Genomic DNA, 20,213 nt, shown 5'->3' on the forward strand with positions numbered 1-20,213 from the left:
CTGGCTCTTGTCACTCCCCAGTGATAGCTACAGCCCAACAAAGGAGTCCCCAAAGTTCTCCTACCAGAACCTTTCTTAGCCCTGGATCTTGTGCATGCTGGCAGATGCTTCAACCCAACCTAGTGTGGCCTACCTGCAGTCTCAGCTCTTGTTGGTGGGTGTTGCAGTCTAGCCCAACTGGGTACATTCCACACCCTGCCCTGGCTGAGCTAGTCTGAAGTATCTTCCAGGTCTCCCACGCGGGTGCATGGTCCCAAGGCTTTGGGCCAACCTTGACTGCTTTCCCAGGCCATGAACAGGGAGCTGGATGGGAAGCGGGGTTGCTGGGACATGAACCAGAGAGCCCACATGGAATCCCACCACGTGCAAGGCAAGGACTTTAGCCGCTAGGATACCGTGCAGACCCTAGTTTTGCTCTTGTTGCCCATGCTTTAAAGGGGTCTTATCCAAGGAATCATTGTCTAGCCAAATATTTGTGTGTTTCACCTACATTTTTTTTCCTAATGCTTTCATAGTTCAGGGCTTAGACTTAGAACTTTTGTTTTAGTACATGAAGAGAGGCAGGACTCTCATTCTGCGTTCCTTGTGTTAGCACCATTTGTTGGAAAGACCACCATTTCTGTAATGTATGTTCTTGGCACTTTGTCAGCAGTCAGTGGACTACATATATGTGAGTTTATTTCTGAGTTCCCTTTTTGGTTGACTTATGTGTTTGTATGTCAGTACCATACTGATTTAATTACTGTAGCTTTATAGTGCTGTTTGAAATAGGGTATTATGATACACCTGCTTGATTTGTGGAGGAGGAAAAAGAGGGGGATGCTTTGTATTTGTTTGGTTATTTTGGGATATTTCAATTTCTTATGAATTCTAGAATTGTGTTTTTCTAATTCTGTATAGAATGTCCTTGGTATATTGATAGGGACTTACTGAATCTAGATTTCTTTGAGTTGTATGGATACTCTAATGACATTGATTCTTCCAATACACATTTGTGTGTGTGTGTGTGTGTGTGTGTGTGTGTGTGTTGGTTATTTCTTCCATCATTGTTTTATAATCTCCATTGTAGAGATCTTTCACATTTTGGGGTGAAGTTACTCCTGGGACTGTCATTGTGGCATAGCTGATTAAGTCACTGCCTGTGACTCCAAGATTCTATGTGGGCACCAGTTCAAGTTGCAGCTGCGTTACTTCTGACCCAGCTCCCTGGGAATAGCCTGGGAAGGCAACAGAAGATGGCCCAAGTCCTTGGGACCCTGCGCCCATGTGATGTAGAAGAAGTACTTGGCTTCAGCTTGGCCCAGCCTTGGCCTCTGTAGCCATGTGAGAAGTGAGCCTGTGGATGGAAGATTAATCTCTCTGTCTGTCTGTCGGTCTCTCTTTGTAACTCTACCTTTCAGGTAAATAAATAAATATTTTTAAGATTTATTTATTTTTTATTGGAAAGTCAGATACACATAGAGGAGGAGAGACAGGAAGATCCTCCATCCGATGGTTCACTCCCCAAGTGACCGCAACGGCCAGTGCTGCGCCAATCCGAAGCCAGGAGCCAGGAAGCTCCTCCAGGTCTCCCATGTGGGTGCAGGGTCCCAAGACTTTGGGCCATCCTCGACTGCTTTCCCAGGCCACAAGCAGGGAGCTGGATGGGAAGCGGAGCTGCTGGGATTAGAACCAGTGGCCATATGGGATCCTGACGTGGTCAGGGTGAGGACTTTAGCCGCTAGGCCATGCCGCCGGGCCCAATAAATAAATCTTTAAAAACATGTGCTCCTAGGTATTTAAAGTTTTTAGTTATTGTGAATGGGATTGCTTCTTGATTTTTTCCTAAAATTACTGTTGGTATATTAAAACACTATTGTTTTTGCATGTTGATTTTCTAACTTATGAATCAATTGAATGGGTTGATCAACTAACTTGTCATGGAGTGTTTAGGCTCTTCTGTATGCAAGTCATTTCATCTATAAACACTATTTCTTCCTTTCCAATTTCAATGTTCTTTTTCTGTTTTTCTTCCCTAGTTGCTTTAACTCTTGCAGCATTATTAGAGTGTGGAAAATGGACATCCTGTTTTTCTAAATTTGAAGAGAAATGTTTTTGAGTTTTGTCCCATTCAATGTAATTTTGGCTGTGTGTGTGTCATATACCATCTTTGTTATAGTTTTGAAGGTTGTTTCTTTACCTAATTTTTTGGTGAGTTTTTATCACAAAGAGACACTGAATTGCAAGAGCTTTTCTGCTCTGTTGAGGTCTCACAGCTTTTGTTGATTTGATTGATGTGATTATTAACTGATGTGTAAATATTGAGCCACACTGGGATAAATTCCACTCGGTTATGACGTATGATCTTAATGCAGTGTTGGGTGTCTGGTGTCACTGTCGGCTTGAGCAGGCTCATCAAGGATCCTGGTGTGCAGTCTCCTGTCGGTGTTGTAGCTTTGTTTGAGTTTGCCATCAGAGTAACTTGGCCCTCATGAAAGGAGTTTGAGAGTTCTGAACTTCTCAGCATTTTGGAATAGTTGGAGGAGTGTTAGAGATAGTGCTGTTTTAACTAGTTTGTAGAATTCTGTTATGAAACCTTCAGGCCCTGGAACTCTGAAATTTCTCACTGTCACTTGTGATGGGTCTTTCTGGATACTCTACATATTGATATATTTTGCATAGGTTTTGTTTATCCAGGAATTCTTCCATTCCCTCCAGGTTTTCCAATTGATGAGCATGTTGTTCACAACCGTTTCTTAGGATCCTTGTGGATGTGTGGTATCCGTGGTAGCGGTGCCTTTCTCATCTCCAGTTGCTTTTCTCCTACAGCTTGTTTTTGCTTTTCTCACCCCTGCATCATTAGTTTAACCTCTTTCCAGTTATTTTGTGCGTTTACTGTGATAAACTTCCTGCTTCCAAGGAATTTTTGTTTACTTCTCAATTTATTGGATGGCTCATTGGTCGCGCAGGTGCATGCTGTCCCATTTCTCAGTTTTCCATGTTTCTTGTTGTTGATTTCTAGTGTTATTCCTCTGTCACCTGAGAAGATACATGGTATGATTTCAGTTTCTCAAAATGTGCTGAGACTCTGTGGCCTGTCCCAGCCTAGAAAACATTCGTCCCCCTACGTGTGCTGAAGGAAAACGGTGTCTTCCACCTGCCAGATGAAAAGCTCTCTGAGTGGCTAGAAGGTCAGTTTGCTTTAAACCTTGTATCAATGCCTAGGGATCTGTGCAGGGCATTGAGTCTTTTTTTATTTTTAATTTTATTTGATTTTTAAAATGATTTGGTCTACCTGTATGTTTCAACTGGGAAATTGAACCCATTACATTCAAGGTTAATGCTGGTAGACAAAAACAAATCCCTGCTGTTTTGGTGGCTGATTTAAATGTTCTTTTCTGCTTCTCCTGTCCTTCACCCTTGCACTCTGGGAGCTTTCTGTGTGCGAAGCCTGGGCTCTCTCCCACTTTTGTTTGGTGCATCTGTTCTGTTAGGGAATTTGGTACCAGCCTGTGTTTTCATGGTGGCTATATTTTTATTTTTAAAGATTTATTTTTTATTGGAAAGGCAGATTTACAGGGAGGATGAGAGACAGAGAGAACAATCTTTCACCCTCTGGTCATTCCCAAAGTAGGTGCAATGGGTGGAGCTGAGCCAATCTGAAGCCAGGAGCCAGGGGCTTTTCTGAGTCTCCCACACGGGTGCAGGGTACCAAGGTTTTGCACTGTCCTCGACTGCTTTCCCAGGCCACTAAGCAGGGAGCTGGATGGGAAGTGGAGCTACCGGGATTAGAACCAGCGCCCCTGTGGGATCATGGTGTATGCAAAGTGAGGATTTAGCCTCTGAGTCTTTCAGCTTAGGCTTCCCTGTAGAGTTTGGTAGTAGGACTGGTCCCAGGGTTGATGAAGCCTCTTGGTTTGTCTTTGGAAAAAATATTTTTTTTTTCTCTTTCACTTCTGACACAAATTAGAGCCCCTTTCTCAAAGATCTCATTTCTTGGGCTGTACATTTTATGTGAGAAAAGTAGGTAAGCTCATGGTCTCTTTCAGAAAAGTATTAGCAATGACTGTGTCTCCCCTGGGTGTATATTGGGGATGGCTGTGCAGGTGCGATGGAACACTGCGCTTTCATGTCCTTGAGCCAGCTCCTGCCTTGGCTCTGTCTCGGGGAATAAGGAAGCTACACTTTTCCCCAAAGGATAAACTTAAGGAACTTTCTTCAGAAAAACAAAACCGCAGCCTTTGAGGCATTTCAAGTGTTTTACAGATTCCTAACGTTGCCCTCAGTCAAAATTCATCGTGTGCTTAAGTGTTTAAAGTTTGCACGCTGTACTCTGAGGACTGCAAGAAAATAGGGTAATTTTATAATTTATAATATTTATAGATTTATTTACTTTTTTACGTGAGAGACAGGTTTACAGAGAGAGAAGGAGGAGCAGAGAAAAATCTTCCATCTGCTGTTCATTTCCTAAATGGCTGCAATTTCCAGAGTTGAAGTGATCTGCAGCCAAGAGCCAGGAGCTTCTTTTGGGTCTCCCCCATGGGTTAGGGTCCCAAGAACTTGGGCCATCCTCCTCTGCTTCCCTAGGCCTCAGGCAGGACATTGGACCAGAAGTGGAGCACCTGGGGCTTGAACCAGTGCCCATATGGAATGCTGGCACTACAAGCATAGGGCTAGCTTGCTAAGCCACTGTGCTGGGCTCCTGCATCTGTGTGGTTGGAGAGGCCTCTAGAACCGTGCAGGAGGCAGGCGGCTAGCTCTTCGTTCAGCAGGGCTCTGAGTGCCTGGTCCAGAGCCTGTAGGTAGAGGCCTTCACTGACTGTATGCTGAGTAAGGAATAAGAAAAGCAGGGAACCCTAGCAATGGATGAAGACCTTTGGGCTGATTCAAAATGCAGGCCAGCATCTAGACAGAATCACACAGAAATGCCGTCGGTCGACTTGTAAAGGTTTAGATGTGCTCGTTCCAAAGATATTTCAGGCTGGGCTGGTCAGTGACAGATACCATCTCTAGTTGCTCATGGGGTCAGTACTTCACAGACAAGAGTAGCGCGAAGGAAGGAATGAACGATGCTGGGGAACACGCTGCAAATCCTGCTGGGAAGATGTGGCTTACAGCCCAGCCCTCAGGGACGTTCGTTCGTCCTACCACTCTGTGCCACAAGGTGGCACCCCAGAGCAAGGCTCTTCAAGCGCCTTGCTGTGGTGAGTTTTGTTTTAAATCAGAAGTATGAGTTTAGCAGTGAACCATGGACACCAATTTGTGTTCACCAAAACTTGGACCCAAAGTATGTTCAGGAGCTCCTCGCGTTTCAAAAGTTTAAATTTCCAGAGGAATGAAGACAGGTGTATTCTTACGAAAGCGAGGGTACCCCTGACTCTGCCAGCACACCGTGCTGGCCAACTTGGAGATGGCTTTAGTTTAGCCAGTGTGTTCAGTGTTACCTATGTAGTCTTTAAAAACATTTAAAAATTTATTGGAAAGGCAAAATAATGCACAGAGAAACTTATTGATGGGTTGATTCACATCCCAGATGGCTACAGCAACTAGACCAGGAGAGCCTGACTGCAGAGGCCAGGGACAAGGAGCCCAGGTGTCTACCTGCAGCCGGGAGCCCCCGGGGCCATGCTGCAATGCCAGTGTTGGCCAGCACGTGGCGCATTCCAGAGCACCTGCCCTGCAACCCTGCGGCTTTGAGAATTCCTGTTCCTGCTTTGGTGGGAACACTGCCTGGTGAGTCCCTACCTGGCAAGGTAGCACATCCCTACATGTGACTTCCCTCCTCAAAGGAAGCCCTGTCCCCAAGGGTCCTCCTCCAAGCAGCAGTGGACTTCAGCTTGGTGCATGGGGCAGACGATCCATACTCAGCAATGAACAGGGGACAGGTTTTCCTTCCTGCTGTCAAGGATAGATACTAACTGGGACTTTCAAAAATAGGACATGATGCATTTCAGACCAAAGGAATGTGTGTGTGTGGGGGATAGTCTCTGATGTGCTGTGTTTCTCTTTAGATGTATCATCTGAGAGTTCAGTAAAGTCAAAACAGTCCAGATTAGAAGGCGATGTGCCACGATCCGCCCGCGTGGCAGCTAACACCCCACATCCAGTGGGAGGTCCTGGTGAGAACGAGATAAAACGTGCAGGCGGAACCAACCCAGTTGGGTTGCAAGGGAGTTCCAGTTAAAAGATCAGAGTAGCTGCAGAGGCCTGAAGACTAAGCAGTTTTTCCCTTCCAAAGATAAACTGTTGCATAAATTACAGATAAGAGCAAGCACCATCCCCTCCTAGCATTTTGATAGCTGTAATTTCTCGGGAACTGAGTGTTCTAATGAGGGTGGGAAAATTTTTGGTTTTTTCCTGCTAAGGGTCATTTGGATATTTATAACATCCCTCGTGGGCCACATAGAATTACCAACTTAAAAATTAACCTGTAATAGATTGGCTTTGAAATCCCACCTACAGTTGCCTTGGCAGGACCAGACCGAAGGATTTTGCTGGCCAATGTTAAGCAGTGGCCACGGGCTGTGCCTCTCCCGACCCCGTTGTTCGGGTCTCTGCCCTCCCTCATGGTTAGCAACCACATTTTTTTTTTTTCGCTTTCAAAACGACTGTATGAGGCAGTTTTGAGAAAGCTGACAAAAAAATGTGTATTACAGAAAAGCTCTGTGTAGCTTTCAAAATTGTTTTGTATCCAAATAATGATACCTTCAGATTTCAATTTTTTTTGGAGCTTTTTCAATGTCATCTCACAGCAACGGGGGAGAATGATCTGGCGCATCCGTGTGTGTCGGCTGGGCTTGGGATAAATGTCCCCATGTATTTAGAAGCCAAGGGCTCCTAAAGATGAGGCTGCAGTTTCCAGACACGGGAAGGCGATGTTTCTGGCCTGGATTGAGTCCTGGGGTTGCTGGGGGTACATATGCACCAGACAGTACCAGCTTCACGTGATTTTTAAAAAGATTTCTATTTGTTTTTATTGCAAAGTCAGATATACAGAGAGGAGGAGAGACAGAGAGGAAGATCTTCTGTCTGTTGATTCACTCCCAAAGTGGTCGCAATGGCGGAGCTGAGACAATCCAGAGCCAGGAACCTGAAGCCTCCTCTAGGTCTCCCAGATAGGTGCAGGGTCCCAACACTTGGGGTCATCCTCACTGCTTTCCCAGGTCACAAACAGGGAGCTGGATGGGAAGTGGGGTTGCTGGGGCACAAACTGGTGTACATATGGGATCCTGGCATGTGCAAGCAAAGACTTTAGCCACTAGGCTACTGAACCAGGCCCACATACGTTTTTAGACAACTTATTTTTATTTGAACAGTGAATTTCAGTGCGAAGGTGAGAGAGAAAAAGAGGTTTCATTTGTTGGTTCATTCTTCAAATGGCTGCAAGGGCCAGAGCTGAACCGGAACTGAAGCCAGGAGCTTCTTCCAGGTCTCCCACATGGGTACAGGGTCCCAGGGCTTTGGGCCATCCTGCTCTTCTTTCCCAGGCCACAAGTATAATGCTGGAAGAGAAGTGGAGCAGCTGGGACAAGAGCAACATCAGACGACATGCCGGCACTGCGTTAGTTTGCTGTGTCACCATGCTGGCCCCACATTTTTTTTTAATGAGAAACGAATGAGTCCATGTGTGCACATCTGTTCTGATCACTGCAGACCCACTGAAGCCCCGTGAGGCCAACAACCTGAGGCCAGGTGGCCCGCTTGTCCCTGTAGAAACAGCCCTGACCATCTTCTGGGTCTTCCTTGAAAATATCCTTGCTGGCATTCAGGATATTAGAGCAATCGCTGTGACTGCTAAGCTCTAGATGTTTAGGGAAAGCAGTCTGAAGGGCCTGTGGGAACTCTAACCACGATGCCACAACCAAGACCAGCCCTGCTGCAGTCACAGCAGGGCAGTCTGGGGGGCACCTTTGAGCCTTGGCTGAGTTCTCTGGGTAGCGGATGGGCTGGTTACACCTGCTTTGAGCAATTTGTTTTCTGCAATGTTTGTTTCTGTTCAGAAGGCTTCTCTGCTCCATCCCCAGAAGGGACGCCAGAGGGCGCAAATGGTTCTGCCATCATCACAACCTTTGAAAGCTTCTCCAGGCGCCTGAGAAGAAAATATGAGGTAACGCCGTCCTTGAATTTCATGGCTACTTTGGCTACTTTGTCATACACCAAAGCACGTGATGTGAAGTGAAGGAGGCCAGACCCAGGTCCTGTGTGGCTGGCCAGCTGACAGGTGGAATTGAAAGTACCTTGAGGGCAGAGACCAGAGAAAGGGTCTGGACGACACGGGCAGGTGTTGGTCACACTGTGGAAAGTTAGGCTATAAGAAGGACAAGTTCTGGGGATCTACTGGGCAGTGCCAGCACGTTCAGGTGCAATGACGTGCACTCGAAATCTGCTGAGAGTAGAATTTAAATGTTCTTATGACGCACAGAGAAGTAACTGGAGTGATGGGTGTGAATCGGCCTGGTGCACGGCGATCATTTTACAGTGCATTCCAAAAGGGTGAAGAACGTGACATGAAAATGTGTTTATTTTCACGCCAACATTTGGTGACATCCGTAGTTTTTCCTGCATAGTCCACGAGCTATTTGAAGTATAGAATTTCAGAATTTTTGCATTTCAAAACTCAGCTTTGAGTTCTGCTTTCCATTAACTTTTTAAAGTACTCTTTTATGTAGAATATGAAGCTAGCACACGTATGCTTTGAATAAATATATTCATCAACTATGCCTCCACAAATCGAGGAGGAAAAGGTGGGGACAGACTCGTCATTGTGAGAGGTGTGTGTGAGGTCAGACTGGTCCTCGAGCCCCTCTCCTCCTTGGCGATGCTCCAGGGACCCTCAGCCATGGTTGCTGACCTCAGTGCCTTTATGATGCGGGTTTTACATTTTAGGAAATTCTCCCTGTCCGGACTCTCCTGGGCCTGAGTGAGTCGTTACTGGATCAGATTAAGGGCTAGACTTTAGTGGCAGCATTCTCAGACAGCAGGGCGGCCAGCAAGCCATGATGGGAGGAGGGAGAGTGAACAGGTGGTGGTCTGGCGGGGTGGTCTGGCGGGGTGGCCCCTAGAGAGGTCAGAGACGTCTGGGAGACTGTGCGTTCAGGTGTCCGGCAGCCTGGTCGGAGGATGAACATGGAAACCACTGCAAACAACACATCAGCCATCCTGCTCCTTGCAGATCCCTAACGACTTAGCTACAAGCACCTATGAGAAAAGTGTCTTAGACTAACTGATATTCAACTCCCTTGGTAAACTACGCGTCTAATTTTCCACAGTCCTAATGGAAACCAATTTGAAATGGAAATGTATTCACAGTGTGTGTACTGATGGCATGAATATACGTTTTCCGATTGCAGCCATTGTTTATTTGTGCCTAACCTGAAAGGATTATTGAAAAGTGTGTACCAAGGTGCCTTATCGTAGTTTCTAAGCAGTCATGTCTGCATGAACATTATTATGTGAGAGTATTTCAGAAAGTTCATGGGGAATGAGATGAAGAGCAAGTTTATTGGGGGTTGGGGCAGAAGTTTGTTTTTACATCCCATGCATGCCTTTTGGTAAGCTGTAAAGGTTTCATGAACTTTCTGAAGGCCCCTGATCGACTGGCAGTCTTTTGGGGCCTCATCAAGAGGGACTCCCTTGAGAACCCCTCTGCTGGGGTTTCAGCGAGAGGGTCCCCCAGTGCCCCCCTCTGCTGCTGCGGCCAAAGCGAGAAGGACTCCCAAGCACCCCTCCATCCCTGCTGGGGCCACAGCGAGAGGGTCCCAGCGGGACACCCCCTCCTTCTCCGCTGGAACCTCAGCAAGAAGGTACCCCTCCAAACCCCCTCTGCTGGGATCAGCGAGAGGTTCCTTCTCAGACCCCCCTTTCTCTCTGCTGCTGGGGCCTCAGCAAGAGGGTCACTCTCGGACCCTCCCTCTCTAACTGCTGGGACCTCAGTGAGAAGGTCCCCCTTGGGACAACCTCTACTCGGGCCACAGCGAGAAGGACCCTGTCTCTGTGCTGGAACCTCAGCGAGAGGGACCCTCCCAGCCAGAGCCTCTATCTCTGCTTGGGCATCTGAGAGAGGGTCTGCCTCGGGTCCCCGTCTGCTGCGGCCTAAGCGAGAGGGACCCCCAGAGCCCCCCTCCCTAGCTGCTGGGGCCTCAGTGAGTGGGTCACCCTGGGGAGCCCCTCTGCTGGGGCCTCTGTGAGAGCGTGTTCCTCGGACCCTCCCTCTCTCTGCTGGGGCCTCTGTGAGAGGGTCCCACTCGGGACAACCTCTGCTGGGGCCTCAGCGAGAGGGACCCTCCCAGCCAGAGCCTCTATCTCTACTGGGGCCTCTGAGAGAAGTCCCACTCGGGACCCCGTCTGCTGCGGCCTAAGTGAGTGGGACTCCCAGAGCCCCCCTCCCTAGATGCTGAGGCCTCAGCGAGACGAACCCCCGAGCACCCCTCCATCTCTGCTGGGACCTCAGTGAGAGCGTCCCCCTCGGACACACCCTCCCTCTCTGCTGGAGCCTCAGCAGGAAGGTAACCCTTGGGACCCCATGTTCTCGGGCCTCAGGAAGAGGGTACCCCTCTCATATAACCCCTCTGTCTCTGCTGGAGGCTCAACAAGAGGGTCACACTCTGGAGCCCCTCTGCTGGGCCTCAGCGAAAGGGACCCCGGCGCTACCCTCCCTTGCTGCTGGGGCCGCAGAGAGAGGGTCCCCTTCTGCTGGGTCCAGAGCGAGAGGTTTTCCCTCGGGACCACCTCTGCTGGTGCCACAGTAAGATCGTCCCCCTTGGGACCTCCTCTGCTGGGGCCTCAGCAAGAGGGTCCCCCTTGAGACCCACTCTGCTGGGGCTTCAGGGAGAAGGTCCCCCTCAGACCCTCCCTTCCTCGCTGCTCGGGCATCAGCGAGAGGTTCCCCCTCGGACCCAGTCTGCTGGGGCTTCAGGGAGAAGGACCATCAGCCCCCCCCCCTCTCTCTACCTGCTGGGGCCTCAGCGAGAAGGTCCCGCTCGGGACCCACTCTGCTGGGGCCTCAGTGAGAGGGACCCTTGGCCCCCCAATCCCCTCCTTATCTGCTGGGGCATCTGCAAGATGGTCCATCTCATGAGCCCCTCTGCCTGGGTCTCAGCGAGATGGTCCTCCTCAGACCCCCCTCTCTCTCTACCTGGGCTTCAGCTAGTGGGATCCCTGGCAACCCCTTCCTCGCTGCTGGGGCCTCAGAGAGAGGGTTCCCCTCGGAACCCCACTGCTGGGGCCTCAGTGAGAGAGATCCTCAGAGCCCAAGCCTCTCTGTGTTGGGGACTCAGCCAGAGGGTCCCCCTCAAGACCCCGTCTTCTGGGGCCTCAGTGAGAGGGACCCCTGAGTCCCACACTCTCTCTGCTGGGTCCTCCACGAGAGGGTCCCCCTGGGGAACACCTCTCCTGGGGCCTCAGTGAGAGAGACCCCCTAGGCCCCCCTCTGATGGGGACTCAGTGAGGGGGAACACTGGCGACCCCTCCCTCTCTGCTGGGGCCTCAGCGAGAGGGTCCCCCTTGGGACCCCCTCTGCTGGAGCCACAGCAAGGCGACCCCGGCGACCTCCTTTGCTTGGGCCCCAGCTAGAGGGACACCCGGAGCCACCTAACCTCTCTGCTGGGGCCTAGGTGAGAAGGTACCACTCGGGACTCCCTTTGCTGGGGCCTCAGCGAGATGGACCCCCGGAGCCCCCTTCCCTCTCTGTTGATGCCTCAGCAGGAGGGTCCCCCTTGGGACCCCCTCTGCTGGAGCTTCAGCGAGAGTGTCCCCCTCGGACCCTTCCTCTCTCAATGCTGTGGCCTCAGTGAGAGGATTCCACTCAGGACCCGCTCTGCTGCGGCCTCAGCGAGAGGGTCGCCCCAGACCCCCCTGTCTCTCTCTGCTTGGGCCTCATCGAGAGAGATCATCAGAGCCCAACCCTCTCTCTGTTGGGGACTCAGCCAGAGGGTCCCCCTCAGGACCCCGTCTTCTGGGGCTTCAGTGAGAGGAACCCATGAGTCCCACTACCTCTCTGCTGGGTCCTCTGCGAGAGGGTCCCCCTGGGCACCACCTCTCCTGAGGCCTCAGCGAGAGACGGACCACCTCGGGACCCCCTCTGCTGGGGCATCAGCAAGAGGTTTCCCCTCGGACCACACTCCCTCTCTGCTGGGGCCTCAGCAAGAGGGTCCCTCTTGGACCCCCTCTGCTCTTGCCTCAGCGAGAGTCCCCCTCGGACCTCCCCTCTCTCTGTGCTGTGTCCTCAGTGAGAGGGTCCACTCAGGAACCCGTCTGCTGGGTCCTCAGCCCGAGGGTCCCCCTCCGAATCCCTCTCCATCTCTGCTGGGGCCTCTGTGAGAGGTTCCCCCTCAGGCAGGTGTATTAGGCCTTTATATATTATGTAAGTATGTTAGTATTTGTGAAGCACCCCTCTCTTTATCTTGTCTTTCTGCTATGAGCACCAGGTTCCGACATTTCCTGCCAGTTTCTATTTTAACCAGACTATCAGACTGTCTGGTGTGTGACCACAGCTGTTGGGGGTCTGGCCCTCCCTTTATAAATAGCATAATCTTTGCCCGTGCTTTTGCTTATCATTCCCCTGTTATTACCACAGGGAAAATACCCACCTTCTCTACGTGGCAGCTCAGTGGGGTTTGGACATGACTGACAAGCACCCCGTTTTCCCTTCTTTAGGAATGCAATGATTCCTGTGGAATCTATCAGTTCCATCATTCCTCTGAACTTGAGGACTCGCTCACGTGGGTGAACCTCAGCTCCTTGAATTTGAAGCTTGTGTCTGCCTGTGTTATGCCCATGTTTCTCTCTCACATACAGAAAACACCTCTGAAGTAAATGACACCACGTTCCAGTGCACCCTGACAGCGTGCTGGAATGGCAATTGCAATTCTGCTGTTCTTCAGCCCCTGTCCTGAATCCTGCCTGTGTCTGTTGGGACTGACGGAGAGGCTTCGTTGGCCTGATAAAGAATAAAAGACACTGGCATAATGGCGACCACCATAGTCAGTACATCAGCAGCCGCCACCACCAGTTACCTTGGTGACAATGAACAAGGTCGCGGAACAGACTGCCAGAGTTATGGAACAATAGGACTTTACTGATGCACATGAGTGGGTGGGCACCCTTGTGTTGTAACTGCGGGTTGATCTGTTGGCAGAGGAACAGCAGAGGCTGTGAGATTGGGTCTAGGCCTCTTGTACCCCATCGTATGCCTTTTTGTGTGCAACACCTATGCAAGTGCAAAATGCTTCACAATCCTGGGAACTGCTGTCTGCTCGTTGCTACCAAGCTAAAGATACTAATATGGTCAGGGCCTCTTGTTCCCCATCATATGCTTTATGTATGTTTCACCTGTGTAGTGCTATGTTTTGCCAAGCCCAGGAACTGCTGTCTGCTCATTGCTACCGAGCTAAAGATACTCCTATGGTCAGGGCCTCTTGTTCTCCAGCATATGCTTTATGTATGTTTCACCTGTGTAGTGCTATGTTTTGCCAAGCCCAGGAACTATTGTCTGTTATTTTACAATGCTGTCATTTTCATTTAAAGTAACAAAATAGTTTTCCAGTGATTGTTTTCATGAAAATCAGATGCTTTTGAAGAAATAACTGGCATTAAAAAAACGTGTAGACAGTTACTCTGGAGAAACCTCAGACTACTTCTGCTCATTGTCTTTCTTTCTGGAAATCCTAGAACTCGGATTAAACAGGTTGGGATTAATTTTCAACCGTTATGTCAGGAGTTCTGTTTGTCTCTTGACATGTTTTGCACCTCCATGCTCTACAACGTCTTTGATCTCAGTTTACTAATCGTGGGAAATGCAGCCTCCTGGTGGTGTTGTAGGGCTCAGGAGCCCTGGAGGTAGTTGGAGAGGCTCAGCTCCCGCCCCCCCACCCCCGCCCCAGCTAGACTTAAACTGCAGGCTTTTGTCATTCTACAAGTAAGAACACAAAGGAGAGAGAGATGAACAGTAGTACAAAACAGTCCTCACTCAGATATGTGTGCAGGCAATCTCAAAAGGGACAATTTCCCCACCTGGCTGGGGTTATATTTTCCTTCTAGCATAAGGAGTGTAGCTATAGTATGTGTGGTGAGCTCCTTATGGTGGTTAAGGACACCTGGTACCTGATGCAAAGTGAGGCTTAGCTGCAGGATGCAGAGCAGGTGTGCTGAGGCTTTGGCCATGTGGAAACAGCCTGGAGGAGATGGCAGTGCAGATGGCTAGGGTGTTGGCAGTATTCAGCTTCCTGTCCCTCACTGTTTGCCTGCTTTGCCCATGTCAAGTATGTCTAATTGACTAAATCTATTGGCTTGGTAATACTTTGTGTATAAAATTTCATTTCCAGAAGTTCTAGTAGATCATTTTCAAGTCCATGTCTTTTGCTTCTGCTTCTAAATCTGCTTGTATTTTATTGCTTTAAAGACAATGTTGATCACATTTCCCATGGTTACTGTTTCTCAATGTGCAATTCGTGGATCTACTTCTGCTTTTTCTCACTCTTGATATCCTATTTCCTGGTGTACCTAATCTTTCATATAGATTATTTTGCAAGTTTGCATAGAGCAATAAATGTGGAGGTCTCAGAAAACTAACCTCTCTGGAGAGGATTTACCTCTTCCCTACCCACCTGCGACCCTCTCATTGATGCTCAGGACTTGAAATTAATTCCCTTAAACTATGTCCCAAGGACCCAGCACAGTGGCCTAGTGGTTAAATCCTTGCCTGGAAGTCACCAGGATCCCATATGGGTGCCACTGCGTGTCTGCTGCTCCACTGCCCATTAAGCTCCCTGTTTGCAGCCTGAGAAAGCACTATAGGATGGCCCAAAGCCTGGGGACACAGAAAAAGCTCCTAACTCCTGGTTTCACCTCAACTCTGCTCGGGCCATTGTCACTTTATCAGCAGATGGAGGATCTTCCTATTTTTCCTTCTCTGTATAGATCTGCCTTTACAAAGAAAAATCTTTAGAAATACATCTATATAATCTCGGGCTGGAAGGGTATATGAGGACTCTACTGTGTCTCATTTATTCTAACTGATGTCCAGTGGAAACTTTTGGGAGTGTGTCTGCTAGTAGCTTCTCAACTTCCAGCAGACACAGGGCTCTGATGTCTGACCCTCTCCTAAACGTCACTTCCAAATGTGTTCAGGTCACAGAGCCCACAAAAGCAGCTCTCAGGTTTTATCGCATGAGGTTCTTTTTTGTCCTGTCAGTTTTTGCCAGATACTGTTTTGCCAGCTTTTCAGTTGCTAAGAAAGATGCTTTAAATTTAGCTTTACTGCTTATCAGTGAGGGTAGATCCAAATAATTAAGCCTGACTTGACTAGAAATGAGATGTCACATCTCAATATCTTAAAGCAATAGAAAAAGTAATGGTGATTTTGAGTATGATAGTAATGTTGCTATGAAGTTAGAAAATCAGGTGGAAGTAAGTACTGTGTACCCTTGAATTTTCTTCCACTGAGATTCAGTTGAAGAAAAATGCATGGAGATGGTTTGCTTTGATGGATTTGAGATCATCTGCAAGAGTGGGTAAAAAGTTCTGGCAAAGTGCAATTGAAATAGAAGTTTGGTGCAAAAGAAAAAGCCCTAAAATCCATGAACCCAGTGGTCTTCAAGTTTTTGAAAAAAATTACAAAAAACTGCAGAGATTTCCAGCGTTTTTTTGCACTTGCACTTAATTTCCATTTTTTCCCATTGGTGTCTTGAAGTGCACTCACACAAACATTGTTGTAGACTCTTCCCCTGCCAACCTATCAAAACTGTTGGGAAAAAAATAAGGTTTTTGGTTTAAAAGTACATTTACTTAGAGTGTTCCTTTTTATCTTTAATTTTTTTTTTAAGATTTATTCATTTTATTACAGCCCAAGGTCCTGAATTCGTTCCAAAGGGCAGACTGCAAGCATGCGCCTCCGTTTTGCATGGCTGTTAAGTCTAGAGCTGCTACTTGGCTTCTGTTTTATTTTATTATTTTTTTAAAGATTTATTTATTTTTATTGCAAAGTCAGATATACAGAGAGGAGGAGAGACAGGGAGGAAGATCTTCCATCCAATGATTCACTCCCCAAGTGAGCCGCAATGGCCGGTGCGCGCCAATCCGAAGCCGGGAATCAGGAACCTCTTCCAGGTCTCCCATGCGGGTGCAGGGTCCCAAAGCATTGGGCCATCCTCAACTGATATCCCGGGCCACAAGCAGGGAGCTGGATGGAAAGTGGAGCAGCCGGGATTAGAACCGGCGCCCATATGGGATCCTGGAGCTTTCAAGCCGAGGACTTTAGCCGCTAGGCCGCACGACCGGGCCCTTTATCCTTAATTTGTGTTTGTTATTGCCATGAGAAAAGTTTTGTCCGAGTCATAAACAGTACCTACTCGTGCAATAAAGGAACTGATGAAACTTGCAGCGATAGTTTGTACATAAGGAGACTGCTGATCTTTGGTTTCATGGTAATAGAGCTATGGTGAGTCACTGGTTTAGAGAAGCTTTCGGACAAGGCCAGCAGTCATGCATCACAGCATGTGGCCGGATATGGGGGAGAGAGTTGGAGAAGGATTTATTAAGTAATTGTCCACTATTTGAGCAGTTTAGGTCCATAAAGAGTGACTCGTCCAGTCTGGGATGCCTAGATTTAAATTAGAGAAAAATAAAGAGGAGCATGTTGAGAAATGCCGGCTCTGTTACCCTCTTGTTGTGTCACTTTGCTGGCAAGGACAAAAGGAACTATTCAGCTATTTTCCCATAACAATGTTAACATTGTATAAAGAATATATGTGGAAAAGAAATATTTGTGAACCTGTATTTTTCATACTGTCTATATGAGCACTTGATGCTGTTTGAGGATTTGATTAGTCATTTCTGAGACTGGGTTATGAGTATGTCTTTTGGTACAATATTACATATTGATATGTACATTCTATGTGCCTAGGTCAAACCAGCAGCATAGCGGTCCCTAAACTAAGGGACCTACAGATGTCATCCTATTCTTAGATTTCAAATTTGAGAAATATTCACTTAATATGTAGGGAATCCAATTTCTGATTAATACTTTGCGAGTGGATCCACAGATGGCAACAACAATGCTGCGTTCTGCATGCCAAGTGTTACACCAAGCACACTATCACTGACTTTCAGAAGGTAGGAATCAGTGATCCTATTCAACAGATGAGAAACAAAGGCACAGAGAAGCTTCTTGACAAAAACATGAAGTGCTCATAACTCATTTTGGCTCATGGAAAAGCTGTAACTCGAATCCTACTTCACATAGCAGAAACACCAGAACTAGGGAACCTAAGGTAAAGCGCCAGGGCAGGGGAGGTCGTGGGGAGGGATGTTGGGTGGCAAAGTCCAGGCTTCACATTTTGTTTTCCTACTTGCTGAAGGCATGTGATTAAGTTAGTTCCTGCTACTATTATGGTTAAACTGTTTAAAATATCATCCCTAGGTAAATGTTGGCAGAGATTAAGATGATGCTGGAGGACTCCTGTAGCCCATATCATGGGGTCTGGATTCCAATGCCGCTTCAAGTGCGGGCTCTAAGCTTCATCTTTTTTTGGCTTTTGTTTTGTCTTTTTTTTTTTATTAAATTTATTCATTAATTACATTGTGTTGTAATTTCATAGGAACTGGGATTCTCCCCACACTTCCTCACACCCTCCCCCCATGGTGGGTTCCTCCCCCTTGTTGCGTAACCATAGTTCAAGTTCAGTTGAGATTCCCTCTTAGCAAGCATATGCCAAGTATACTAACTTCATCTTAATGAACCCTGGAAGTAACCAAGTGATAATCTGAACAGCTAGGTTCCTGCCATCCGCATACACCTGGGGATGGATATCTGACAGCTGCCTTTGGTCTGACCTAGCCCATGCTGTGGCAGGCATTTTGAGATTAAATCGGTTAATAGAAAATCTTTCTCTATTCTCTTACTCTCCTCTCTTTTTTGTAAAGTTTTATTTAACTGGAATACATTCCTTGTATTTTACTTAAAGTTAAGAGCATAATGATATTTCCCAACCAGTCTAGCCTTCTGCCACACTCTCGCCCTTTCTCCTCCTTCCTTTATAATTTTTGTTTAACTTTTCACTGCAGCATACTTTGAGTTTATAACCACAAGTTTAATCCTCCATTAAAGAATTCCACAAGTAGTAAGTAGAAAAACCACTATTTCTCAAGAGTACAGATGAGGGTTATAAACATTAATCAAATCTCAAGGTGTCAGTTTCAGTCATATTCCACTTCTGTACTCTGTATTAGCTAACAAACAGTAAGGAAACCATTTGTCTTTGGGGGACTGGTTTATTTCAGTAAGTATAAGAGGCAAGTGTCTACTTGCCTCCATTCTTTCAAATAAATAATAAAATTTAAAACAGCCATCCTTCTTGATCAGTCATCCCTTCCCATGGGAGAAATATACTATAACTTCTTGTGTGTGTGTGAGACAGAGAGAGAGCGAGAGCGAGAGCGAGAGAGAGATAGAGAGATAGAGAGAGAGAGTGAGAGAGAGAAGACCCTCTTAAAATATCTATTTCCATCTCATCAGAAACCAGGGAGTTGGAGTAAATGAGGCACTTGGAATGCTGACGGGAAGGTACTGAGGGGAGCTAAGTAACTTGGGAGTGACCTATAGGAGGAAAGCATTTGCCAGCATCCTCTCCAATATCTTACAGGACTGAAAATTATTCAATAGCGTAAAACTATCAATAAGTGCTGACTATAAATTTTGGTTTGTGGAAAGAGCCAGAGACTGAAATCACATTGTCTAACCTCAAAGAACTCCAAAAACATGACTGTAATTCTCAGTTGCAGTCTACTGAGAGTTGGGTAGGAGAAGCGAGGCCAGTTCCCTGAAGCCTTGGAAAGATTGACTGTGTGATGCCATGTTTTCTATTGCAGAAAACAATGCACAAGTCCCCAACCAATGCCAAATGGACATCAACAAATCAAATATTCTGAATGTATGCTTTTGCTTAGATCCCTGGTAATCTTACCTTAAGAACAAGGTCTACTGCAGTCACTGGGCAGCTTTTTCTTTATTTCAGTCAAGCAAAATGAAGGAATTGTTGGAATATCATGCTTTGCTGCCAGAAACTCTCAATAAGATGAACAGTTCCAGTGAAATACATTGCCAGAGGGATTGTGTCTGCTATCATTTGAACAACTCTTGAACTACTTACCTGCAGATGTGCAGGAAATCATGTGCAAAACCATGCTGTACTCACTTGCTAGTACTTTACATGTAAACGCATTCTATGGCTTATCAGGATCTTTAACCGTAAACATTTGAGTGACAAATCTCCAACTGGACCCGGAGCAGTAGCCTACTGACTAAAGTCGACACCTTTGCAAGTGCCAGGATCCCACAGGGCTGCTCGCTCACTTGTATCCCGGCTGCTCCTCTTCCCATCCAGCTTCTTGCTTGTGACCTGGGGAAGCAGTCAACTCCAGCCCAAAGCCTTGCGGCCCTGTACTAGCATGGGAAACCTAGAAGCTCCTGGCTCAGCTCCAACTGTTGCAATCACTTGGAGAGGCTCAGCAAATGAAAGATTTTTCTGTCTCCTCATCCTCTCTGTAAATCTGACTTTACAGTAAGAATATTTTTTTAAAGATTTATTTATTTTTTGGGGGAAGCCAGACATGCAGAAAGGAGAGAGGACAATCTTCTGTCCAATGATTCCCTCCGCCAAGTGGCCGCAACAGCTGGAGCTGAGCCGATCTGAAGCCAGGAGCCCAGGTCCTCCTCCAGGTCTCCCACGTGGGTGCAGGGTCCCAAGGCTTTGGGTCATCTTCAACTGCTTTCCCAGGCCACAAGCAGCGAGCCAGATGGGAAGCGGGACCACCAGGACTAGACTCAGTGCCCATATGGGATTCCTGCACATTCAAGGCGAGGACTTTAACTGCTAGGCCACCTCACCAGGTCGAAAATCTTAACTCTCCAACTAAAATACTGAAGGCCAGTACATTGTGAGCTGAACATATCCCATGTTGGTAGCCCATTCCTAAACCAATGCTGACCTTTTTTTCAAGGATAACTAGGCTGTCAGAATTACTCCATATGCACGGGGCTGAAACTTCCTAAACACACACACAAGCAAGAATTGTAAAAAAAGATGGCTTATGTGAGCATGAACTTCACCCCATTAAGGTTCTTTTTTTTTTTTCTGCATATGCAATTTTTTTATTGTTAATTATTTTGCATTATGTGACAGTTTCATAGGCTCTGGGTATCCCCCCCTCCCTCCCACTCCCCTCCGCCCGGTGGATTC

This window comes from Ochotona princeps, chromosome 2 (assembly GCF_030435755.1).
Source record: "Ochotona princeps isolate mOchPri1 chromosome 2, mOchPri1.hap1, whole genome shotgun sequence".
Taxonomy (NCBI): Eukaryota; Metazoa; Chordata; class Mammalia; order Lagomorpha; family Ochotonidae; genus Ochotona; species Ochotona princeps.